The sequence below is a fragment of the Sapajus apella genome, unplaced genomic scaffold, assembly GCF_009761245.1.
Source record: "Sapajus apella isolate SASKATOON/1434 unplaced genomic scaffold, GSC_monkey_1.0 scaffold1, whole genome shotgun sequence".
Classification (NCBI taxonomy): domain Eukaryota; kingdom Metazoa; phylum Chordata; class Mammalia; order Primates; family Cebidae; genus Sapajus; species Sapajus apella.
In genome coordinates, this window is record NW_022436941.1 from 57,895,346 (window position 1) to 57,922,957 (window position 27,612).

General features: G+C 37.0%; 1 protein-coding gene across 6 annotated transcripts in view; it reads right to left on the bottom strand.

The window, feature by feature from the left end:
* ATG10 (autophagy related 10) overlaps positions 1-27,612 on the bottom strand; it is a 286,553-nt gene that overhangs the window by 2,356 nt on the left and 256,585 nt on the right. The gene's annotated exons all lie outside the window — the stretch shown is intronic.

Here is a 27,612-nt window from a genome sequence, read left to right on the forward strand (position 1 = left end):
TGTCTTAAATTCCAAGTTATTGAATTAATATACAGGCTTATTTTGTATTTTCAATTATAATTTATAATCCAAACATCAGAAAAAGTTGGTGAGAAGGGGCTATTCATTGATGAAGCATTATGGTTGAGTATAACAGGGCACCCAGCTTTGTTTACGCAATACAAACTATAGTTGCATTTTATCAGTTCCCTCTCTCTGTTGGCTAGTGTTTCTCTTTGGCCTATCATTCTTCAGTTTTCCCTCAAGAATGTTCACAAAGCTCAGCAGTTTGACAACCTAAACAGTTCATTTTATTCACCTCTTTGTCAGTGGTAAGAGAATCAAAATCATTTGCATATTTACACAAATTTGTCAACATGTTGTTTCAAGCCTACCTGTATCCCGTGCCAGTGGGCACATGTTCCATGAGTGGAACAGCGGATGAAAGGCGATGGTTTGCACTACTTAAGCTGTTCTCTCTCTCTCTCTCATCTCTATCTCTGAGTTTTTGTTTTTCTTTTTCCTAATTTCTCTCCTTCTGTTTCTCCCAAGCCTACAGGGCTGTTTCTATAAGTTAAAAGCCTAAAATCTAACTCTGTTCCTTTTATACAGTAGTAATTGGCTATAAAATATAGCTCAGACTGTACCCAAGTCAGGGACACAGACATTATTTGGCAAGCAACGGAGAGCCCTAGAAGGTTTCCATTTAGTGGGTAATCTGCACGAGTTCTACCAACACAAACAGTATTATTGATGATACATTATTGATTGTTTACATTGTGGATTAACCATTATGCTAGACACTGCAAGCTCAAATACCTATGAAGAACAAGCAGGTGACCTAAGGAGATAATGCCAGCTAAATACACCAGCAGATGACAGGGCCCATGAGGAACTGCAGAGTGCACCCAACCGAGGCCATGCTGGCTACTCTGCTCTGGCCACTGTGTCATGTGGGAATGCAGGTTCAGCGTGCCAGGACTTCCCATGTGTGAAACTAACCTAGAAAATCCAAAGTTGATGTTAAACCTACTGCTTTTATGTGTTGGCACAATTTATTTTTAAACATGGAGTGGGACAAATAAAACAGGTTTATAGGCTGGATTTAGACTAGGGGATGCCTAGCTTCTTCTCTTGGCTTCTTCTCTTAGCCAACCCAAGGAGAAGTTGAACTCAGGGCTGTTGATGGGAAGAATTATGTGGTTGCCCCTACTGCCTCCACCCCTCAGCTATGAACATTTATGTCTGCATGCATATGCACACATCCATTCACAAAAACTGGAAGGGACAGTTCCATTTGTATTGGTGACACTGGGTATGGAGATTTGGGTTGGCAGTGGTGAGGGATGAGTTATCCACTAGTTATAGGTTATTGCACGTGTCTGGCCTTTTTAGTATCACCTAGCATTTTTTTCTACCTGAGTACCACCTCCAGGTAACTCTGACCAGCAGCCTGATTTTCCAGCAAGGCATCAGCTTCCTCTCTACAGTTCTCTTCCCAACCTTCATTGCCATCCCTAACCAGGCCCTGGGCTCAAAGCCCTGATGTGTTGTGCCTACGTCAAGTCCTCCTGTCCAAGTTGAGTCTAGTTTCCCTTATCTGCCTTAAACTAACATTTAGTAATTCAACACATATTAATCAATTATCTTTTTATGTGTCTGCCAGAATACTTCTAGGTATAGTTATAGAGACCACTGTATCTCTTAGATAAACAAAGTTCCTGATGCACTGGAACTTAGATTCCAGTGCAGGAGACAGCCAATAAACACACAGAACAAATAAGTAAGATAATCCAGATAATTACTCGTCCTATGAAGGAAAAACAACAGGGTAACATGATTCTGGAGGGATTGTGACGACATTAGAGTTGGAACGGGAAGGCCTCACAGAAGAGGTAACACAATGGACGGAATGTGTGTGTCCCTCTAAAATTCATATGTTGAAATCCTAACCACCAAAGTGATAGTATTAAAAGGTGGGGCCATTTGCAGGTGATTAGGTCATGAGCGTGAACCCCTCATGAATGGGATTAGTGCCCTTATTAAAAAGACCCAGAAAGCTCTCTCACCTTTTTCCTATCATGTGGGGATACAGTGAGAAGATGGCATCTATGAAATAGAAAATGGGTCCTCACCAGACACTGGATCTTCCAGTGCCCTCATCCTGGATTCCGTAGCCTTCAGAACTGGGAGAAATAAATGTTGGTTGTTGAGTCACCCAGTCTATGGTATTTTTGTTCTGACAGCCTAAATAGACTAAGACAAGGTGCTACTTAATCAGAGATCAGAATGACAAGGAAAGAAAACACCCATGCAGAGGTTTAGGAACAGAATGTTGAGGCAGATGACCCTAAGGGGAAATGAGCACAGGAAATATGTAGAAAAAATGCAAAAAAAAAAAAAAAAAAAACCCAAAAACAAAAACAGAATTATTCTGGACTAAAATAATGACTGTTTAGAAAGCTGGGATTTAAAAAGATAAATGTAGTCTAAATTCTTTTGGGATGACTTACATAGTTACCTATGGAAGGAATAAAGAGCTACAATCCAGTCTTATTGACGTAAAGACATGTTATCTTCTTTAATAAAATGAAACTTAGATTTCCAAATTTCCACTGGATAGAAACACTTATAATAGAGAGGATCAGTTCAATCACACAGCCTCTATTGTCTCCAAGACCTGCTCTCCCTTTGGCATCTCTTATCTAAGAGGTGGATAGGCACTTACAGTTCAGGGGACTATTTTCTTGGAGAAGTCTTAGGACCATGGCACACTGCAGCTCTGCTCATTCGATGCTGCTTTGTAAAGACTTGGACTTTACTTCTATAAGTCTTTTTCTCATTCCACATAGCAAGTGTGTAAGCACATGCATGAGCTCTGGAGTTAATACTGTTTGGGGTCAAGTCCTGCTCTACCACTTGGTAGCTGTGAGCTATTGGGAAAGTCACTTAACCATTTTATGTCTTTGTCTCCTCACCTGGTAACTGTGGCTAATGATAGCATCTGCCTCAGAGACTTGACTGTGACCCTTAGATATGGTATTAGATAATACCATAGAAGTACATAGAACAGGACCTGATGCCTAGCAGACACTTAGTTGGCTATTAGTATTTAATCCATTTATATCTAAACAGAAAAGGATAACAGCTGGACATTCAGAAAGTAGTCTTATGGTACCCTATGTTAAAGCCCAATTTCAATCTAAAAATAGGAAGCTCCTATAAATTAAGTAGCATATTAAAAGCATCACTGACCAGTACCTAAGTGTTTAGGAATATTTGACAACTGATTATAGGTGAAAGGAAGAAAGGTCTAAATTAGTAAAATGTCTATGTCTATATGGCAACTAGAACTATCATGATATTTGTATTCAGGTTTAAAATCAAATTAATGAAAAACAATTAAAATGAATTTAAATTAAAATAAAAGCTCAGGTACTTCAAAAACTCTTCAGTGATCTCTAACATTATAATATTCATTTTTCATCAAAGAACATAAAACCGTCAAATTAGCATTTAAGGTTACATTCTAATAAAATAGAATGCATGGTGATGTTCATGTAAAACATTTTTTAAAATAATTGAAACTTTCATGCCTCTGAAGAGCTTTTAGAATAGCTTGAGCATTTCTTTAATGCAGGTTTGGCCATCTTTAAAAAATTCTTTATCCTTTACTATACTGAGACCTTATATTAAAATTAAATAGAATATATTAAAATGAATGTCTTTAAAAATTATAAGTTTAAATGTATTAATAAATTGGATTTTAAGATAAAAATTATATTGTTTTTACAAAATGCTTTTGGTTTAAAAGAATCAAGCCTATGATATTCTGATCAGCTTAAAATAGGAATTATAAGATATACTTATGTAATCTTTTAGAAGAATTTTATAAATTAATAGCAATAGCAGTGGACTTCCAGCTGTGACAGAATAAAGAGGTCAACAAATCCTCTCCCCAGAAAATAAGTATAAAAATGAACAAAATTGTTAAAAAACAAACCATGTTTGGGTCCTGGAAATCAACCTAGGGCAAATATAAAATCTGAGAAGTGTTTAGTTCATGACAATCTGCTAAACTTCAAGTAAGAAACAGAGGGGATCTGAAGCCTTCTTGCCTGGAAGTACTTTCATATCCCCTCCTCCTCTCCCCCAGTGTCCCCAGCCACTCCATCAACAGAAGTTTTACCAGCGCAGTCTGGCCATAAGAGCCAATAACTGTGTGGCCAGAGGGACCAGCCTGATTTCCAACAGACAGCTAAAACTATTGCTTAGCAGTACCGTCAATAAAAACAGCAAAACAGGTACTAAATGTAAAGGAAAAACTGCAGCTCTGCTGGTCAGAGGTTGCAATCCCAGTTGAGGCAAGCAGCAAGCTATCAATAATTTAATGGGGAGAATCTGGAAATAAGACAGTCAGAGAAGGGGTAGATAAGTTCTCCAGGCATCACTGGCTGATGGAAAGGGGATGTTCAGGGGAGACACAAGAAGGCCCGATGGGAAGTAAGAGCCAAGACCAACATGAATTCTACTTGAATTTGTAGTGTGTTTCCAATTCATGTACACATCCATTGGCAAAAGGAAAAGGCATTATCGGCTTGAGGTATTTAAGCACAATCATTTCTGTCCAATCATTGGCCAAGCTGCAAGCTTTACAGGCATAGCTGGATAACCCTGAGGAAGGCAGTCTAAAAAATAAAAATAAGAATTAAAAACCCAGTAGCAGAGACATCAGTGGCCACACTTACAGGGGGAAAAAAAAACCCTGCAGTTGAAGCCTAGGAAAGTTACTAAACCAAACAACAACAACAACAACAACAACAAAACACAACCCTCAGGAAAAAATATTGGAATCCAGAATTGCTGCAATATATCATCTAAAATGTCTAGTTTTCAAAGGCATTTATGTGACATGCAAAGAAACCAAAAAGTGTAGTTCATACAAGGGAGAAAAATCATTATTAAAAACCAACTCTGAGTAGACTCAGATGCTGGATTTACAAAGAATTAAAAGCAGCTATTACAAATATGTTCAGAGAATTAAAGAAAACTAGAATTACAGCAGAAAAATTATGACGCTGGCTCTGCAAATATCTAATCTCAATAGAGGAATACAAACTATAAAAAGAACTAAATAGAAATTCTAGAGTTGAAAAGTACAATGCCAGAAATAAAAAATTGACTAGGTGGACTCAACAGTAAATATGAGACAGCAGTAGAAACGATTAGTGGATTCGAAAGTATATTAATAGAAAGTTTTCAATGTGAAGAAAAGAGAGGAAAAAATTGAAGAAAAATGAACCTTAGACATCTGTGGGAACACATCACCTGTACCAAAATACATATAATAGTAATCTGAAAAAGAGGAAGGGGAGAAAAGGGCAGGCAAAATAGCTGAAGAAATACTGGCTAAAAATTTCTAAACTTTGATGAAATACATTAATCTGCAGATCCAAGAAGCTCAACTAACTCTAAGTAGAAATATAAAAAGTCCCACATCTAGACACATCATAATCAAATAGCTGACAGCCAAAGATAAGGAGAAATCTTAAAAACAGCAAGAGAGTCCTTTAGGACCCATCACATAAAGAAGAATAGCAATTCAAAAACAGCTGACTTCTTATCAGTACAGATAGGAGCAGAATGACATGTTCAGAGTAATGACTGAAAAAACTCAAACTGTCAACCAAGAATTCTACATTCTTCAGAGATGAAAGTAATATAAATATATTCCCAGGGAAACAGACTGAGAGAATTCCTTGCCAGTAGATTTGCCTTATAAGATATACTAAAAAAAAAAAAAAAAAAAAAAAAAAAAAAAATCCTTCAGGAAATAATACCAGGGTAACTCAAATCCACAGGGAAAAATGAAAAGTGTCACAAATGTTGAATACAAAAGACTAAGTACTTTCTCTTTTGTTGATTTTTAAAAAAGACTTAAGATTATATAAGCAAAAATCCTAACACTGCAGTGTTGAGTTTATAATATAAATGTAATATACATGACAATAATGGTACAAAGGAAGGGGAAAGAAATGAAAGCATATTTAACAAAGTGGCTATATTTTATTTTTTAAATAAATTTTTTCTTTTTGAGATAAAGTCTCGCTATGTTGCCAGGCTAGTCTTGAACTCTGAACTCATCCATCCTCCCACCTCAATCTCCCAAAGTGCTAGGATTATAGGCATCAGCCCTTGTACATGGCCCAAAGTTGCTATCTTTTAGCAGAATTAAGTCAGCACTGGCTAAGCACAGTGGCTAACGCCTATAATCCCAGCACTTTGGGAGGTTGAGGTGGGCAGATCACTTGATACCAGGAGTTAGAGAACGGCCTGGCCAACATGGTGAAAACCTGTCTCGACTAAAAGTATAAAAATTAGCTGGGCATGGTGGTGCATGCCTGTAGTCCCAGCTACTTGGGAGGTTGAGGCAGGGGAATTGCCTGAACCCAGAAGGCAGAGGTTGCAGTGAGCCGAGATTGTGCCACTGCACTCCAGCCTGGGCAACAGAGTGAGACTCTGACTCAAAAAAAAAAAAAAAAAAAAAAAAAGTCAGTATTAAGTTGTGCCTCTGTTGTTAGAAAGTAGTAAGCATGTTTTTGAGGGCTTATGGAACTCAAAAGCTTTTTCTTGTTGTGAAGCAAATCCTTTAAGTATGTTGTTCATCATGACCCCTCTTCTAGCAATGTGTCAAAAGCATACATAATTAATTTACATGATTAAATTGTACATGCTTCAACACTCAATACTTTCTAAAATGTATGTTTCTTTTAGTTGTGGCAAATTAGCCAAATCCATAATTACTTTCAAATACAAATGGAAAATTAATTTTTAGAATATTCTAAATAAATCCTTGTTTCTAAATATATAGGACTATTGAATATAAAGTCTTGAGTTATGAAGAATGAAATGATCATATGATAATAGAAAAATAACGAGTTTCCTTCATGTGACTAGAATTCATATATTATATCATTCATTTATCAAACATTAAATCATCTTGTCTGATAATTTTAAATTGATTTAAGTTTAAATTAAGGCAATGGGTCTGTAAGTGAAAACTGTGGTTAATCTCATGGAGATCTTAATGCTGCAGAAATCACAGAATTCAAAAGTTAGCATAGTAGCCTGAGCCAATACTATTTTTTCAGTCACATTCTATCAGCTGATTCTGCAAGCCCTAGCAATTTGTATTCAGAGAAAGTGGAATACAGAATTTACAAGTAATTTGAGACATGTGATCAGTGCAGACAATCAATCTGGATAATATTCTCCAAAAGCCATTATTTTCCAACGGAGATTTTGTAAGGCTTATGCTATCAAGAAAGATTATCTGTATTTTCTATTATGTTTCTTCAGACAGCCAGAATCAAAGATGAAAGCAGTCATTAGTTGGTTTAGGGATTATGTGTTAAGAGTTTTAAAAAAAATCTAAACTCTACTCCTTATTTGTTTAACATACCCTTTGCAGAAACAGAACATCAAAACTATTGGGATCCTTTTAGTGACATTTCTTAGATCGATTCAGGAGGTAAATTCACGTGAAAGTGCTACCATCTGCTGTCAGTAATAATGAACTGAGCAAATCTGCACTGGGAAAAATGTTCGTGTGGAAATACAGCCAACGAACTGTGTTAGGCTTACAACTCAATAAACACTTCTACTGGAACAAAGTTCTGCTAAATGGTTTTCCATGAAAATAGAAATGATGGGTCAGATTCCTATCTCTGTAACTCCAGAGAAGTTATATAGGCATATTTCCTCATGAAATTTAATTTAGCAATGGCTAAATGTCTCATAAAGTAAGTCAGACAAGAATACTGTGAATTGGTTTTAGAACTATTAGATATGACTATCACAAGGAAATGATAATACTGCACCTTTATTCTTACACGTAAGAAATATGATGAGTTACTTGGTTCATTTCTTAATTTTCTTGGCTCTTTGGGAGGGCACAAAAATAATTTCACATATTAAGCTTTCATCCAGTGTCATATTCCAGACTGATCAAATTTGCCTTCCACTCTAGGCACATTCCTTAGAAATGGAGAGAGGTATCTCCCTCATCCTAACCCCTCTAGCAGGGGAAGGAAAATGACTACCGAGCAGTGTGATCTGCAGAATTAGGCACTGTGCTTTACATGGCCACGTACCACAAAAACTCTTTGAGGGAGTCTTTATTATTGCCACTCCAGGTAGTGAGGGGCAGAGCGTCTCTATACCTCCTAAGTCCACACACTTACACTGCACCTCCTCATGCCTCCGACGAGAATTGATGTCTAGGGTAGTTCCTGACTTCCATCCTATAGTCTACTACTTCAAAAATCCATTTATTGATTTTAAAATCATGTGTTTTCATAAAATTATAAGAGTAATACACACACAGAGTTCAGAAAATACCAAGAACAAAGAATAAAAGCAACTAATCCCAAATAGCCTAACTCAGATTTAATGACTGGTGAATTTCCTTTTAGACCTTTTTATACATGTTTATACTTTCTGTTGCTTGTTATTCACTGAACAGATAATAATTGTTGTGCCTACTGTGTGCCAGTCCCTATAATATGTGTCTTTTGTTGATCCTCTTTAGGTATCTTTGTCCTCTGTTTTACTAATTTCTGCATTTGCTTTTATTATTTGCCTCCATATATTTTTGTTTGGGTTATTTTGCTTTTCTTATTTTTTTTTTATATTTCCGTAGGTAGTGAAAAGATTATACATAAAGAATATGTAATCTTCAGTGTTGGCTACAGTGTTCTACATGTTTCATTAGATTAAGCTAGTTGTTTGTATTGTTTACAGGTGTATCCTTGTTTGCTTGATTTATTAATTTCTAAGAGAAATTTAAATCTCCCCTATAACGGTTGATTTGCCCACTATTGTTTGTCAATTGCAGTTTGTCAATTTTTGCTTTATATATCCAGAAGCTGTGTTATTTAAATGCACAGAAGTATATCTTCTTAGAAAACTGAAACTTTAATATGAAGTGATCATATTTATCTCAAATTATGCTTTCTGCCAAAAAAAGATTCTTACCTGATATTAATATAACCACATCAGCTTTCTATTTATATTATTCATTTAAAAAATTGTTTGACTTCTTGTCTTTCTGCATCCTTATGTTTAAGATATTTTCTAAAAAAGAATATAGATGAATTTTTTTTTTTTTTTTTTTTTTTTTTGAGACGGAGTTTCACTCTTGTTACCCAGGCTGGAGTGCAATGGCGCGATCTCGGCTCACCGCAACCTCCACCTCCTGGGTTCGGCAATTCTCCTACCTCAACCTCCTCAGTAGCTGGGATTACAGGCACGCGCCACCATGCCCAGCTAATGTTTTTGTATTTTTAGTAGAGACGGGGTTTCACCGTGTTGACCAGGATGGTCTCGATCTCTTGACCTCATGATCCACCCGCCTCGGCCTCCCAAAGTGCTGGGATTACAGGCTTGAGCCACCGCGCCCGGCCTATAGATGAATTTTTAAACATCCACCTTTACAATCTGTCTCTTAATTGGGGTGTTTAATTCACTTACAGGCTTTGTGATTACTGATATAACTTGATTTCTTTTTTTCTGTCTTAGTGTAGGCTTTTTACTCATTCTATTTTTAATGTTTCTTCCTTTCGTTTCCTTTTTTTCTATCTGTTTCCTTCTTTGTATTACTAAATGAAGGATTAAAAATTTTTTTCTCATTGCTTTTTCTCTTTTTATTAGCTTGAAAAATCACATACTATTAGTATATTCCTAAACATTTAGTGGTTATCATTAAATTTTAAAATAGCTATTTCACTTAATAAAATCTACAATTATTCTGTATCTTTATCTTTTCCCAAACAATTCAAGTCCTCAGTACTCTGATCACCCTTCCTGATTTATGTACTGCTGTTGTCTAGTATTTCCACTGTATTTTTTTTTGTTAAGCCCAGAAAGTAGATATTATTAGTACTTTATAGCTCAATGTTTGTTAAAATTTACCCATATTTTGCTGTTCTTCTTGCCTATTATTTTTCCCTATATCTCAGCATCCATTCTGGGACAATATTCTGTCATTGAAATACGCCCTTCAGAACACCCTTTGATGAGGATCTATAGGTAGTAAATTGTCCCATCCTGTGAATGCTTTATGTTGTCCTTATTTTTGAAAAATAGGTTTTTGTAGGTATAAAATTCTAGGTTACAATGATTTTTTGTTTTTAGCACTTGGATTATATTATCCCATTTTCTTCTGGCTTCCATTTTTTCTGGGTAGAAATTGACTATCAGTATAATTGTCATTCCCTTTAAGATCATCTCTTTGTCTCTACTATTTCACTGCAATGTACACAGGTGTGGATTTCTTTTTATTTTTCATTGTGGGGATTCACTGAGCTTCCCGAACCTAAATATCAGTGCCTTTTCAACAATTTTGGAAAATTCTCAGCATCAGCTCTTTGAATATTGCCTCTACTTCATTCTCTCTAGCCTTTCCTCCTGGAACTCTTATTAGACATGTTAGTCTTCATCTATCCTTTACATTTCTTAATGTGTTACCGTATTTACTATTTCTTTCTTATTTTTTTGCTACAATGTATGCAATTCTTCAGATTCTTCTAGTACATTAATCCTCTCTTTAACTGTAGTTATGTGCTTTTTAGAACAGACATTATGTACTTTTCTTTCTAAAAGTTATGATTATTTATTAAGTTTGCTGATCATTTTCCACAGTCTTCTTCCTATGCCATACTTTAATATTTTTATCCATTAAAAAATATGTTAGATATATTTATATTATTGCACTGAATAATTTCAGATTCTGGCTTTGTGAGTCTGCTACTAGTTTGTTGTCTGCTGGCCCTCATTCATAATGGCTCGTTATAAATTCTGTATTTTTTTTATCATGACTTTATAGTAGGACTTTAAATATGGTAATTCTTTGAGGCCTAACACTGAAAGTGCATCCTACCAAAGAATTTATATATGCTTCTGACTGGTCCCTAGGAGGAATTCCAACTCCATGACTTGAGGGTGAGCCTGTGTTTATACATTTTCTGGGGAGATATTTTTTCCTCTTTTTATCTGTTCTGGACATAGTAAGGTAGAGAGAGTCAAATGGAGAAGACAGAAAAAAATTTAAATATATAGAGAATGATGGAGGAGGGGCTATTTTAGGTAAATTGGTAAGGGAAGGCCTAATTGCAGAGGTAACAGTTGAGCAGAGACCTGATCAAGAGAGAAGCAAGTCATGCACTTCTGTGGGAAAAGAGTATTTCCAGCTTGAGAACACCAAGTGAAAAGACCCTAGAACCCTAGGGCAGAAGGGGGTTTGGAATGTTCAAAGAAAGACCAAGACCAGTGTGGCTGGTCAGGTGAAATGAAGAGGAATGACAGTGGAAGTAAGACCAGAGAGATAGCCAAGATGCAGAATCATGTAATGTCTCATAATGCATGGAAAGGACTTGGGATTTTATTCTGAGTGTTATGGGAAGAGTTTGGAAGATTCTGAACAAAAAAGTGATACATTCCAATTTGCATTTTAAAATGTTATCTTGATATTGTAAAGCAAAAGGGGAAGCAAGAAGAACAGTTAGGAGGTTACTGTAGCAGCCCAGACAAAATACAATAATGACTTGTACAAGGCAAGAGTAATGTGAGGAAAAACAGTCAGATTTGGATTTATTTTGACGGTAGTGCCAACAAGATTTGCTAAAGGGTTTGATATGCTGTGTAAGAAAAAGAGAAGAGCCAATGATGACACCAAGGTGAAATGGCTTTTCATATTTTCTTGACTATTTGTCTATTCAGGTTTTATGGGGTCTTATTAATTTGTATTTGCTAACTTAACAGCTTTTGGGATATTGATCTTTTTCATCCATTCAGCCATCATTGTGGGCTATGCACTGGGTTAAATGTTAGCTATATCACAATGAATAAACAGATAACCTCTGCTGTCATGAAAGTTGTTGAAATCCTCCAATTTTTTTTTCTTTCCAGATTGTTATTTGTATTTAAATTTTGTTCATGATGACTTGGCAATGTGAAATGTAATGTTAGATAATTAAATCTATAGCTTTTCTCCTGTGTTATTTCTTTTTTTAAAAGTTTTATGGATATATAATATATGGGGTACCTGTGATATTTTGATACAGGCATACAATGTAGCTGAGTAACTGGGATATTCATCACCTTAAACTTTTACCATTTCTTTGTGTTGCAAACATTCCAAATCTACTCTTCCAGTTATTTTGAACTATCCAAAAAATTATTTCTTAAGTCACCCTATTGTGCTAACATTAGATCTTACTCTATCTATTTTTGCACCCATTAACCAAGCCCTCTTTATCTGCTCTCCTCTCTACTCTTCCCAGCCTCTAGTAACCACCACTATATTCACTTCCTCCATGAGATCCATTTTTTTTTAGCTTCCTCGTATGAGTGAGAACATGCAACATTTGTCTTTCTGTGCTTGACTTATTTCACTTAACATAATGTCCTCCAGTTCCATTCATATTATTGCAAATGACATATATTTTTTAATGTTGAATAATATTCTATTGTGTGTATATATTATACCACATTTTCCTTATCCTTTCTCTTTTTGGACACTTAGGTTGATTTCATATCTTGACTATTGTGAATAGTGCTGCAGTAAACATAAGAGTGCAGATATCTTTCACATACTGATTTCCTTTCTTTTGGATCTATACCCAGCAGTTGAATTGCTGGATCATATGGCATTTCTATTTTTAGTTTTTTAAAGTAGCCTCAATACTGCTCTCCATAGTGGTTGTGCTAACTTACATTCCTACCAACAGTGTAAGAGTGTTCCCATTTCTCTACGTCCTTTCCAGCGTTTGCCATTTTCTCTCTTTTTGATAATAGCCATTTTAACTGGAGTGATATGATATTTCATTGTGGTTTTGATTTGTATTTCCCTTATGATTAGTGAAGCTGGGCAATTTCTCATATATTTTTTAGCCATCTGTATGTCTTCTTTTTAAAAATGTATATTCAGGTCTTTTACCCATTTTGAAATTGGATTATTTGGAGGGTGTTTGGTATTGGCTTGAGTTCCTTGTATATTCTGATTATTAATCACTTGTCAATTGAAGAGTTTGAAAATATTTTCTCCCATTCTGTAGGATATTTCTTCACTTAGTTGATTCTTTCCTTTGCTGTGCAGAAGCTTTTGACCCAATATTTATATATAGTTTACTATTAAACTACTTGGTGTTCCCCAAACACACTACTTCTTCTTACCTGCAGGCCTTTGCACATGCTGTTCTCTCTGCCTGAAACACCCTCTCTTCCTCCTTCACCACTAATCCCTGACCAATCAGGCCCCCTCCATCTGTGTTCCCACTGTATCCCGTGCCTAAGTCTACTGCTAATTCCATACTGTTCTGTAGAGGCAACTGACTGTTTATAAAAGTCTTCCTCTACTACTCTTTAATTCCTTGAGGGCAGAGGAAGCATTCTGATTACTATTTTAATCTTAGCATCCGGACTATTTGCCTTTCATCTAGTAGGTACTCAATAAATATTTGTGGAATTTATTTCGAAAGGACAGCCTATTGTGCCAAAGTAAGTTGTTACTGGCATATGCTACCTGTTCCATAAATGGGAATATTTGTGTGGAGGGCACCCATAGCCCCTAGGTCACTCTATGAACAACATTCTCTCTCCTTGGCACAAAACTGGAGACAGCACCTACTATACATTACAGGGGTCCCAAGACAAGATAAAAATTTCAGTATCTGTTTTCTCAAGTATTTCTTCTAATGTGTATCTAGGAACAAAGGAGAGGATTTGAAGGCATGGTTAAGATAACCCTCTACATGTAATTTACTTTATCTATTGGCTTCCACATTTAAAAAAATAGCATCTTCTTTTACCATCATGGAAAATTGATACACCAAGATACATATTTTAATTCTGTGAGTTTGCCTACTCCTTGCCACACCACTGTATCCCCCTAAGGTATGTTACCCAGACTAAGAAGCAGACTCAAATACTACCAAAATATATGCCTTCCTACTTTACTCCCACTTTTGTTACTCCGTATGTTTTTTACTCATGCATTCAGTAAGCATCACTGAATACTTATTGTGGATAAGATTCCATGCTAAATACTCATACATATATCCATCCATTTGCCCATTTATTCAACAAACATTTATGGAGCACATTCTATATATATGCCAGGCACTTTTCTAGGCATTACAAATATTTGCATACTAAAGACCAAAGCAAAATTTGTTCTCATAGAATTTACATTCCAGTTATAGGTACTAGAAACACATAAAACAGCATCTCATTCTCTTAATTCATGGAGTTTATGGTCCAGTTGCACCTGCAATACTGCAAGTCTTGAATTGTACCTCTAGAGGAAAGAGTACCAAAGGTGAAATACTCATGCCCCGCCCTTGAATGAGAAAGCAGATCCCTAGTGAGGATAGCAGGGATGGCTGATGGCTGGGCAGTTGTTGTGGTGGGGTGGTGGTGGTAATAGGACTGTGACCAGGAAAACCTGGTAAGAAAGACTCCTTCTGTGGCAGCAATTAATTTCACCATTTGGAGGGAAGGCACAGGAAGTCCTCACACTTCCAGAGAAGACCATGTAGGGATCATAGTGGCACTAACAAAAAATGAGACACTCCTCACTATAAGATGGAGGGTGTTCCAAGAACAGTCTGAGGTGCCTGAGGGTCACAGAGGAGCTTACCAGTAAAATAAAGGAAAGCTTTGATTCAGAGGTGGCCCAGGCCTAAGGCTCCATGGATGGAAAGACCCCCTTGTTCCCTGGGATGATACTCCTAGTAAGATCCTGCTTGCCTTAAAACTAAATCACTATTTTCTTAAGGCAGATCTAATGCTTGCTGTATGGTTTCAATTGTTTGCTTTCTGTAACACTGTATTGAGTGGCTACAGCTGGAAACATCAGTCTGTATAGCAGGATGTATATTTTCATGAGCTATGAGAGATCTTGAGTCAAATGAAATCTGGAATTTCCTCTCTCCTCTCCATACTCCATTAGGGCATCTACCATTCAAGGATTACAGAAATAACTGTTATACATAATAGATTGGTTGTGATCCTGGCTACTCAAAAAAAGGTACAAATCCAGGAATATGGGAATTCAAAGAAAGGAGAGAGAGAAGGCAGAAAAGACTTCTTAAAGATACGGTATTTAAGGCTGGGCATGGTGGCTGAGGTCTGTAATCCCAGCACTTTGGGAAGCCAAGGCAAGAGGATCACAAGACCAAGGCATCGAGACCATCCTGGCCAACATGGTGAAACCCCATCTCTACTAAAAGTACAAAAAATTAGCTGGGCATGGTGGTATGCACCTGTAGTCCTAGCTACTTGGGAGGCTGAGGCAGGAGAATCACTTGAACCTGAGAGGGGGAGGTTGCAGTGAGCTGAGATTGTGTCACTGCACTCCAGCCTGGCAACAGAGCAGGACTCTGTCTCAAAAAAAAAAAAAAAGTTTTGTATTTAATCTGGTCCAGATCTTAAAGGATAGGCAGGACTCAGGGAGGAGAAGAACAAAGTGTGGCTGTAGAATTTAAACCAGAAATAGCCTATTCCAAGTTTAATGGAAAAGGAATTAACAGAGATACACCAACTTCCATCTTCTAGGTAAGACTGAGAAGTTTGGTAAATTTGGAGAAGAAAAAGTGCCTATTTTTGTTTGTTTTGCTTTGTTCGTATTGGTGTTAAATGATTGAGGCAATCCCTTTATGGTCCAAGTATTTTCTGGAAGTAGTCAAGACAAAGAGGCAAGATTTAAACAGCAAGCAATCTTACTCTATAGTTTAAAAAAAAGGAAAAAAAAGGGGGGGGGAATAAATAAATCCAGTTCAGATTTCCATCTCTCACAGGTATATGAGATTATACATAGAAAAAATGTAAGAAAGTGTTTAAGAAAAAAATAAGTGGAAAAGAAATGAAAGTCTCACTTAAGTACCCAGAAAGATCAGCAAGTTTCTCCTCATTTCTAGGATGAACAGAGGAAGACAAGTGAACCACACTTTGCTCTAGCTGTCCCTGTGGACATTTTGTGTCCTGTTAATTAGGAAGAAACATCTAATGGTGTTTGGGAAGGTGGTTTAAAAAACAACAACAAACAAAATTTAAAAAAAAAAAGTCTTCAAATTCATATGCTACATAGACACCACCAGGCTTTCTAGAATTTTTATTAAACATTACAGACATCACAGCAATAATTATCAGATACCAACTCCTCTACTAACAAAACCTTTTGTGGCTCCATAGAGAGCCCAGAAACTAATTCTCCCACCCCTGCATAAATCTACAAAGGGCTCCCTCCCTGGGCTTCTGATAGTCCCAACTCCAACTCCTGGATTAGAGAGCAGAGTCTGAATATATTTATAGAGTCTATATGGGTTGTTGCTTTAAGCAACATGCCAGAACTCTGAGTTCCCAAACTTATTCAGTTATCAACTTGTTGTACATAATTTAATCTCTCTGTATTTTGATAGGCAAAATGGAAAATGCACTGCTGATACTTCACAGGGCGAAAAGGAGATAACCACCAAGACCATTATAAAGCTTGCTGGGGGAAAATCAGGGGCTTATGTAAATGTCTATTAATTAAACAGTCACGGCTGCACAACTAGGTCAGGCATGATGATAAGACTGAACAACCCACCCCAGCCGCCAGCCTCAAGAAGAAGAAATGAACATTTAATCCTAATAGCACTTGTTGCATTTTATAAAGAGTCCTAAATTGTAATATTCCGTAACATAACAAGAGTAGCATCTTTCAGACCATCCTCAAAGAATTCTTTGATAGAACATAAACTTATTAGAGTCGACAGCCAAAAACAAAACAAAAAAGCAAGCCAATTACTAATGAAGAACTTGTAAAAAGCTAATCAAAGCTCTCATCCAGAGAAAATGAGAAAATCTGAGGCTCAGAATGATTTTGTATATTGATGAGATTTTATATAGCATCACAGAAAGAAAAATAAGACAGATTTAAATGAAGACAAAAAGGACTCCAAGTCTCTATTTAAAAGCCTTGTTATGTTCCATGTCAATGTTTTCATTAAAATGTTTTGTTCCAGTAAAAACATCCACTTTAAAAAAGTGCCTGATAGGAGGTGCTGTCAGTAGAGGATACTGTCAATTTCTTTGTCTCTCTAGTCAAACTCCTGAGTGTGCGGAGGGGCAGAAAGAAGAACCTTTATTCGGTCCCCACCTGAGGGTGACAGTGTGGTGAGTAGTGGAGAATAGAGGACTACATTATTTTTCTCCATGTCAATGAAAACAACAATTATTTTGTTTGTTTGTTTTGAGATAAAAAACCTAGCCTGAAGATATAGAGAAGAATCCCAAAAAGAAAGACAGATTAAAGATGAAGAGACAGAGAAGAAAACAGTGGGAGTAAAGTCTGAGGAGAAGTGAGCAATACAAAAGCAGAGCAGATTTCTCAGAGTGTGATCCCAGGACCATCAGAATCATTGGGGTTGCTTGTTGACCATGTAGTTTCCTGGGACCCACTCCAAATCTGTGATTAACTCCCAAGGCAATGCTCTTGCTCATTAAAGATTGAGGGCCACTTGCTTCCCTAGAGGAAAAGGCTAGCTTTTTCCAGCATGAATAGAGGGAAGGAAAGAAGAGTGTCATAATGATAGCTGATTCCAGAAGGAAACACAAGGCACACGGTTTCTGACAACATCCCCCCGCCCCCCACTGCAAAATAGGAGGCACACCCATCCCCTAGGAGTCTGTGCCGATCAGTTAACTCCATGTGTGATGCATACTCCAGGGGCATGCCAGAAAAGCAGTGAGAAGAACTGAAGGGCAGGATTAAAGAGGAACAGCACAAACATACAATGGGTTACAAATTATATGTTTATAAGTAGTTATAAATGCTTCATTTTTCTCCAGTACTACTTTGTTGTCAAAAAAGAAGGAAAGAATTAGGCCACAGAGCACCTAATGTGTGGGTGATAAGCTTATCAGGGAAGGTGAATCTGAGGTAGACTCTGGGTACAGGCACCCTCTGAAAGGGAATACAAACAAGTGCATGAACTGAACATTTACTAGGATTCTCACTTACTTCTAATAATAATACTAAGAGGTTGACACATAATTGTTGTAAAGATAAGGAAACTGGGGTTAAGAGATGCCAGTTAACTTGCCCAAGGTCATCTAACTTTGAGGTTTGATTTCAAAGTCCCTGATTTACTTTCCACATTTTTTCAGAGCTAGCTTGACCTTCAAATATACATAGAGGAAATGACACTCAATTCTTAGCATGTCTCTCCACCTGTCCCTTGCCTGAGGTAATCTGGGATCTGGGATGCACACATGGGCAATGGGGGTCCAAGGCATGAATCTAGGGCAGGGTTTTATGAATAAGCCCAGCAGTGGTCCTGCACATCAGGTACTCTAAGCCCTGCTTCTGCAGAGTGGGCCCTGATACCCACTCAGTGCTGAGGGCTGTGGGAAAGAGAGCAGATGAAGGATCTCTCCCCCAGTATGCTACTTTGGTTTAAGGACCATTTTGAGCTAAAGGCAATTCAAAGGCAGCAAATTCAGAAAGATCTCTTTACCCTCCCCCATACTCTTCTCTTTGTGAAGGTGTTTGCCTCCCCTATCCCATAGCTGGAGCAGAATATCCATTATCACCAGACACTGAATGTTGGCACTGAGATGGCTCTGCACAAACAAATCTTACTAAAATCACCCTTATCTTCCATTAGCTTTTCCTCATATTTACCTCCTTATAATCTGTGCTCCTGGAAGCCCAAATCCCTTTGCTTTCTCTCGGGACTTCTCTGCAAATTTATCACTCTTTGTTAAAATGGTGTACAAGTTGCAGGGTCCAATAGCCCCTCTGAGTCGCCACACCTTTTCTGTAAGGACCTTAGTGCATGTAAAAACTAAAATGTTAACATCAAGTAAACTTTGTATGGCTTTTCTCCTACTAATCTGTTTTTTGTCAATTTAATTTGCAGGCCCTAGGCAGTCAATCAGAGGGTAGACAGAAAAGTTTTGTTTTTTTTTTTCTCTCCCCTATACAGCAAGAAAGTTGGGAACAGAGAGATGATAGGTAAGGAAGTTGGGGGCAGAGAGGCCTGGGCCTTCTCTGGAACTGCTCTCTGTTAACTGCAAAACGATGGAACATCTGTACCTGGAATTCAAACAGAGCACTGGTTCATTTAACTCAGAAGGTACATGAGGGAGGGTTCCATGGGCTGGCAATGCCACCATGTGATTATGAGCTCAAACTCTCACTACTTGGTTTAAAACAGTGATGATTAAGATGCTGTAAGAGGGTTAACAAGAACTCAATATATCCCTGGAACAATATATTTCAAGGATAACCAGAGGTCAGAAATTTTTATTTTTCAGTTTAAATTCACAGATAATGGACTGTTTTTGAGTTATTAAAGAAAAAATATGTGTTGAAAAGGCAATTCCTTAGTCATTTTTAGGCTCGTATCAGAACCTTGGTGATGGTGTCAGAGACAGTAGGGGTACAGGCTCAGTCAGGTATAACACAGCTGTCTAATGTGAGAGAAAAAATACTATGTAGTTAGATGTTACACAAGTAACTCAAACACTAGAAAATGAATAAATTGAAGAAAGTATACATGAAAAATATTACCAAAGCAATTGATATATTTCCCAATTAGTCTTATGTAAAGACATCAGCCCTAAATCTTTTTGTGTATTTTTAATACTTTAAAAGTTATATTTTAAACCTGGAGAAGAACTTTTCAGGCAGAAAGATGGAAGGGTAAAGACGATTAGAAGGGAGTGAACTGGACGTGTTCAAGAGTAGAAAGGAGGCAGCATGGCTGGAATAGTAGAGGAGGGAGAAGACAACAGAAACCCTGAAGCTAGAAAGGAAGGCAGAGTCCAAGTGGCTTGATAGCCCTTGGGAGAGAAGAAAGCTGCCCTCCAGCACTTATTTTAAATAGGAGGAAAAGTTTTAAGTAGTTTAGGACAGGATCTGTTAGTCACTTAAAAAAAAATCCTAGCTGCTGGGTAAAGAATAAATGCAAGAAGAGAAAAGAAAGCAAAAGAGGCAGGAAGAAGACTACCATGAAAGCTACTGTATCACAAAAGAAGGGTCTTGATTAGGGTGAAGACAGTAAAGATGGAGAAAAATAAATGAATTTGTGATATATTGGGGACTAGAAATTGCAGGGATTGCTGTTAGATTGGGATTAAGAAGAAATCCAAGCTATACATTAATATATATTACCCAATTTAATTTTCACAATCCTATAAAGTAGATATTCTTCCCATTTGGTAGAAATTTGTTCAGAGGAATGGCTAATCCAAGGTTGTGGAATGCATAAATGATTAAGACTTATGTCCAGATTTAAGAACAGAATTGAGTCTTTCCAATGCCAAGCTTGCTAAAACTAAATACAGAACTTCAGTATGAAACAACTTTCAGGTGGTACGTTTTTTCTATTTTTATCTTAAAGTAAAACAATTGGAAGCCTGCATTTTCCAAGCATGAATTCTTTACTTTTTTCCTTCCATAATATTACATAATAGTGACAATTTTTGGTTAAAGTCTATTTCTGAGACACATACTTTGCCAAGGACACCATTTTTGAGCTAAGTGTGTTGGGGAACACCCCTGTAAATCAGCAATCAGAAAATTCAAATATTTCCAAGAGTATATTCTCAAAACCAGCCTAATTTATTGATAACCAGGTACTAATGTCTGTCAACTATCACATAGGAAGATATTTCAGGAGCAACACAAAATAAAATAGCAATCGATTACTATCATTACTTTTTAGAATGGTGCCAAATATTATTTTAAACCAATAGAAAATGGATGAATCTTCAAGATGATTTTAAAAATACTACGATGCTTCTCTTTAGATAAATATAATCAGTATAAATTTCTAATACTCCAGCTCCATCTATAGCTCCTAGCATTTGTTTTTCCTTTCTGCTTCTTACCCAACTTTGAAAATATAAGGATTCCTTTTATTCCCAGAAGCAGATTTCCCAGTGATTTCATTAAGCTAAAATTAGTTTTTCTCTTTAGAAGCTCTCTCCAAAGAGACTCCATGAAGAAAACTCATACACATGTGATAATCCCATTACAAAATATGTGATTCTCCTTCTCATAATGAAAAAGTTAAAGATCTGCCCTATAAAAACCTAGCTACTATGAGGCCTTTCTCTCACTTTCTAGAGTACTAATAATTTAAAACTAAGTAACAGAAAACTATCCTACTAATAGTTTGCAGTATTGAGAAATCATATGCTCTTACAAATAAATATAGTAATAGAGCTTTTCAGGCTACAATTGTATTCTGGTATTTTGCAAGCAAGCATTAGGAGAGAGAAATAAACTGATACGTATGGACAAGAATGACAGTTTCTTATTTTCAAAAAATATTTTATTAAAACTTTGAGCAACTTAATAATGTCAAGATTTTAAAAAAGTAGAGTCTAATCCCATTTCCTGATCATATCAATTTCTTACATTTCTCCAACTTCTGCTGGAATTTTAAGAATTGTTTTTTTTTTAATAGTTTGGATCTAGTTCAGTATTTTCTAGACAAAAAAGTCTATGAACCAAAAAGAGAGTCTAAGACCCAAAAGGAAAACTAATGCCAAAGCTTTCTACATGAACTCATGAGATGAAACCTTATTTAAAGGTTGAGCGCTGAGCTTACCATCATTTTCTCCCCACTTGCCCCTCAGGCCAGCAACACTCATCAAAGTTCATGAATGCTTCAGACCAGGCCTCTTAAAGGTTGATGTCTTCTCAAATTTTATTAACAGCTATCTATTATCTATCATAGTTATGTACACGGTGAATATATAATTTTGTCATTCCATTTTCCTTTGACCTGTTCACATTATTTCATACACACTTTTCTTTTTTTTTTTTAATTTTTAAAATTTTTTTTTATTTTATTGCATTTTAGGTTTTGGAGTAATGTGAAGAACATGTAAAATTGTTGCATAGGTACACACGTGGCAGTGTGATTTGCTGCCTTCCTCCCCATCACCTACATCTGGCATTTCTCCCCTTGCTATCTCTCCCCAGCTCCCCACCCCCCCCCCTCCCTCCCCTATTTCCCCCCAACTGACCCCAGTGTGTAGTGCTCCCCTCCCTGTGTCCATGTGTTCTCATTGTTCAACACCCGCCTATGAGTGAGAACATGCGGTGTTTGATCTTCTGCTCTTCTGTCAGTTTGCTGAGAATGATGGTTTCCAGGTTCATCCATGTCCCTACAAAGGACACAAACTCATCGTTTTTGATGGCTGCATAATATTCCATGGTGTATATGTGCCACATTTTCCCTATCCAGTCTATCGTCGATGGGCATTTGGGTTGTTTCCAGGGCTTTGCTATTGTAAACAGTGCTGCAATGAACATTCGTGTGCACGTGTCCTTATAGTAGAACGATTTGTAATCCTTTGGATATATACCCAGTAATGGGATTGCTGGGTCGAATGGAATTTCTATTTCTAGGTCCTTGAGGAATCGCCACACTGTCTTCCACAATGGTTGAACCAATTTACACTCCCACCAACAGTGTAAAAGCGTTCCCATTTCTCCACATCCTCTCCAGCATCTGTTGTCTCCAGATTTTTTAACGATCGCCATTCTAACTGGCATGAGATGGTATCTCAATGTAGTTTTGATTTGCATTTCTCTTATGACCAGTGATGATGGGCATTTTTTCATATGTTTGTTGGCCTCATGTATGTCTTCTTTTGTAAAGTGTCTATTCATATCCTTTGCCCACTTTTGAATGGGCTTGTTAGTTTTTTTCTTGTAAATCTGTTTTTGTTCTTTGTAAATTCTGGGTATCAGCCCTTTGTCAGGTGGGTAAACTGCAAAGATTTTCTCCCATTCTGTTGGTTGCCGATTTGGTCTATGACTGTTTCTTTTGCTGTGCAGAAGCTGTGGATTAGGTCCCATTTGTCTATTTTGGCTTTTGTTGCCAATGCTTTTGGTGTTTTGGTCATGAAGTCCTTGCCTACACATATGTCCTGAATGGTTTTGCCTAGATTTTCTTCTAGGATTTTTATGGTGTTAGGTCTTATGTTTAAGTCTTTAATCCATCTGGAGTTAATTTTAGTGTAAGGTGTCAGGAAGGGGTCCAGTTTCTGCTTTCTGCACATGGCTAGCCAGTTTTCCCAACACCATTTATTGAACAGGGAATCCTTTCCCCATTGCTTGTTTTTGTCTGGTTTGTCAAAAATCAGATGGTTATAGATATGTTGTGTTGCCTCCGAGACCTCTGTTCTGTTCCATTGGTCTATATCTCTGTTTTGGTACCAGTACCATGCTGTTTTGATTACTGTAGTCTTGTAGTATAGTTTGAAGTCCGGTAGTGTGATGTCTCCCGCTTTGTTCTTTTTGCTTAGAATTGACTTGGCTATGCGGGCTCTCTTTTGGTTCCATATGAAGTTTAAGGTGGTTTTTTCCAGTTCTGTGAAGAAGGTCATTGGTAGTTTGATGGGGTTAGCATTGAATCTGTAAATTACTTTGGGCAGTATGACCATTTTGACGATATTGATTCTTCCTAACGATAAACATGGAATGTTTCTCCATCTGTCTGTGTCCTCTCTTATTTCGTTGAGCAGTGGCTTGTAGTTCTCCTTGAAGAGGTCCTTTACGTTCCTTGTTAGTTGTATTCCTAGGTATTTTAATCTCTTTGTGGCAATTGTGAATGGAAGTTTGTTCTTGATTTGGCTCTCTTTAAGTCATATACACTTTTCTATATTTTATATAGTCCTTATAACTTTCTTTTTAGTTACATAATTTTCCATCTAGCTAATATATCATAATGGATATTTACATCACTCCACAGACATTTAGATTTTCCAGTCTTATACTATTCTTCTTCATGAATTATTTTCTTATAATAAAAACTCTGGGATGAATAAAAACAATGGGAATATTTGTATTTCATATTTGTTAATCTGTATGATCACATTTCCCTCCAAAAAGATGAAATTCCATTATTGCCACAAATACAAACTGCTTTACTAGTCCCTCACTGTTTGAGGTAGCATTGTCTTAATGTAAGAACCTATGCTTTCTTTGAAATAGTTCACAAAAACATCACATAGACTCCACAAATACTTTAGGCAACCAGCTTAGCCTTTATGCCTCTTTTGACTTGGCTGTAGGCTGCAACCTTCAGGAATTAGTGACTTGATGCAAGAGAACATGCAGAGAAGGCTTAGGGCTCTGGGTAGGGATGGGCAACTTTCTTGAATGTTTACAAACACATTATGTCCTGGAAAATGCCTTTCCGGATTGACCAGTACAGGGGTCGGTAACTTTTCAAAAATACTTTCCCAAGGCTCTAATCTCTATAAACAGGCCTGCATTAACTGACATGAGTTTCAACTAAGCTGGTACAGCCATCCATTGGTATCCATAGGTACTGTTTCCAGGACACCCTTGCCTCCCTGCCACAGATACCAAAATCCATGGACGTTCAAGTCCCTTATGTAAAGTGGCTAATATAGTTGGCCTTCCATGTCCTTGCATATGAAAACCTGCAGACATGGAGGACTGACTGTACTTTGGTCTTCAAGGGCCATGCAAATAAGAAGCCACATTAACTAAAGCTCACAACTTACTCAGATTCTGTGCCAGTTTGTATAAAATATGGCTACAGCATTAACATACCACTTCTCTAAAAAGCTCTATTTTCCTTCGCAAGGGTCTGAAAAATAATATTAAGTGGAAAAACCAGCACACCAAAATTGTGTATTCATTACAGTTTACAACTATGGATATGCTGACATAAAACTTGCCCAATAATAAAGTGGCATCCAAACTTTCGACTTGAAGCATGGCATGAAATAAAATTTAAGTCAAAAGTGTGCCTGTCAAACTCATATAATTAGCAGTAAACACGCCTTACGGCATGCACATTTTCTTCAACACTTATTTTTTTAAGTAGAAAATAGTTCCTTTCTAGCATATTCCTCCTAAGAGGTTCGTTTATTCCCTCCTGTCTTAGCCAGTGCTCCTCCGGTACTGTAACAGCTGCCATCTCTAGCATGAAGTAAAATTGCCTCAGAGCATCCATCCAAGCCATCAGCCTCTCCATTTCTGCCTCAGGACAGGGGTCCACTCAGAAATAGCTTGTTTCACAAAAAGTTCAAAGGTCAAATCCAGCATCCCTTCAGAGGCAAGGGAGCTCTCCTAGGAATTACTCATCAAATTGAGAGTAGACGTGTTTTTTTATGCACTGACCTTCTCTGTGAAACACTGAAGATATTTCAGTCAAGTTAGTCCACACAAGTCAAATCGACTTTCTGCCGGGGGAACTTCAGGCTTCTATAATTTACCTACTTTCTCAACTTGATAAGGAAGGTATTGTTCTTACAGCTGGTACGCAGGAAAACATAAATTATAAGATAATTTTATGCCTCCACTTTCCCTTTTATCCTTAATCCTTTAAATCAGTGTTTTATTCCAGTGTTTTTGAACTTATTTGTATCATCTAAATTTTTAAAAACATATGTCTATATATCCCAGGTACACAAGTTTACCTCTAAAGATTTTCATTAAATAGTTGCAAATTATATGATTTCCAATGTACTGGACATGTTGACAATTTTAAATACAACTATTAACATTATATCATTCTCTTAAATACATTCAATTGAAAATGAACATCCATCATCATTCACTTTAAAAATATATGCAATACAATTGGACATTTTATATATTTCTCCTTGAATTCATATCTCTATTGTGCTCATCTCAAAGAACTTCATCCTAATGTATATTTTATGCTTAAAAGCTTTTTATTGATCATCTTCTTGTAACCAAAAAATATAGAGACAAAGGCATTTATGTTTTAAGATTTCCTGTGGCCATTTTGTTCTATGTTAACTTAGATGTTTGACTGAGTTGTCATAATTATTGCTAGTATTCAATTGATCAAAACAACATAAATATATAAAATTTGATAAGCAAACATAGAAAGTATTTTTAGAAATCATGAGTTAATAGCATTATATTGTATTGATACATACTTTTAATATTACATATATACTTTTTTTTTTTGAGACAGGGTCTCACTCTGCTGCCCAGGCTGGAGTGCAGTGGTGCAGTCATGTCTCCTCACTGCAGCCCTGCCCTCTCAGGCTCAAGTGCTCCTCCCATCTCAGCTTCCTGAGTAGCTGGGACTACAGGTGCATGCCATCCATGCCCAGCTAATTTTTGTATTTTTTTGTAGAGGTGGGGTTTCTCTTTGTTGCCCAGGCTGGTCTTGAACTCCTGGACTCAGGCAATCCACCCACCTTGGCCTCTCAAAGTGCTGGGATTACAGGCACAAACCACTGCATCCAGCCTATACATACTTTTTCTATAGTATATGCTTTTTTTCACATATGTATGAATCAATTTAATCCCACAATAACCTATTATTATAATCACCATCTTATAGATGTAGAAACTAAGGTAGAGAAAGTGTAAATGACTCCTCAAGGTCACAGAGCTAGCAAACTGAAGAACCTGGACCTATGCACAGATTCTCTGATGTAACAGCCCAAGTACTTAACAACTACCCTATACATCCTGACTTACAAATGTGAATTGGGGCTGAGCACGGTGGCTTATGTCTGTAATCCCAGTACTATGGGAGGCTGAGGCAGGCAGATCACCTGAGGTTGGGAGTTCAAGACCAGCTTTGTCAACTTGGGGAAACCCTGTCTCTACTAAAAATACAAAAATTAGCTGGGCATGGTGGTGGGCACCTGTAGTCCCAGCTACACGGGAGGCTGAGGCAGGAGAATCACTTGACCTGGGGAGGTGGAGGTTGCAGTGAGCTGAGATCGCACCACTGCACTGCAGCCTGGGTGACAGAGAGAGACCCTATCTCAAACACATATGAATTGGGACCTGGGGATACCTTAAATAAAGGGGTTGTCAAATATCTCCTTTTTCAGTGCCCTGGCTAAGCAACATGTCATGCATGGTAAGGGGTGGATGTCAGTTGTCTTTCTTTTGTACACTGAAAGAAAGTAAAAAAAGGGAGGGGAACAAGGAAAATCTCAACCACAGATTCCTTCTCAAGCAGATGGGTTTTACAAGAGGGAGGCATATAGGAATAGAAGATTTGGAAATTAATTCATTTAAAACTCCCATGCCTGTGTATCTTTGAAGTCTTCATGAACCTCCAAGAGTACATATACTCCAGGTTGAATGTCATTGGTTTACATAATCTCTAATACAATACAAATTAGAGAAGATTTCGTGAAACATTTTTAATGCTTTAGAAACAAAATTTAATTAAAATTTGAATTATTTTAACCCTTGAATTATTTTAAAATGGCAGTTAATTTCAATAATTTGAAAGGACACAAAAGCTAAAGTGTAATAGGATAGTAATAAGCATAACTATAATCTATGTCACAGGTTTATGATTGTTAGATGTAATGCATGAAAAGATAGCAGGCCAGTAATAGTGCTATGCATAAAATGCTCCTTTCAAAATCTTTATTTGCATTTCTATTACTGAAATCATTTCCTAATAATGAAGTTGCAATAAGAGAAGCTCCATTACTAAGGGATCACTGTTACAGAAGCAATGTTATTAAAGTTTTGCTATGTACAGAAACTTTTATTAGGATGATACAAGTTATGTATCATTGTAA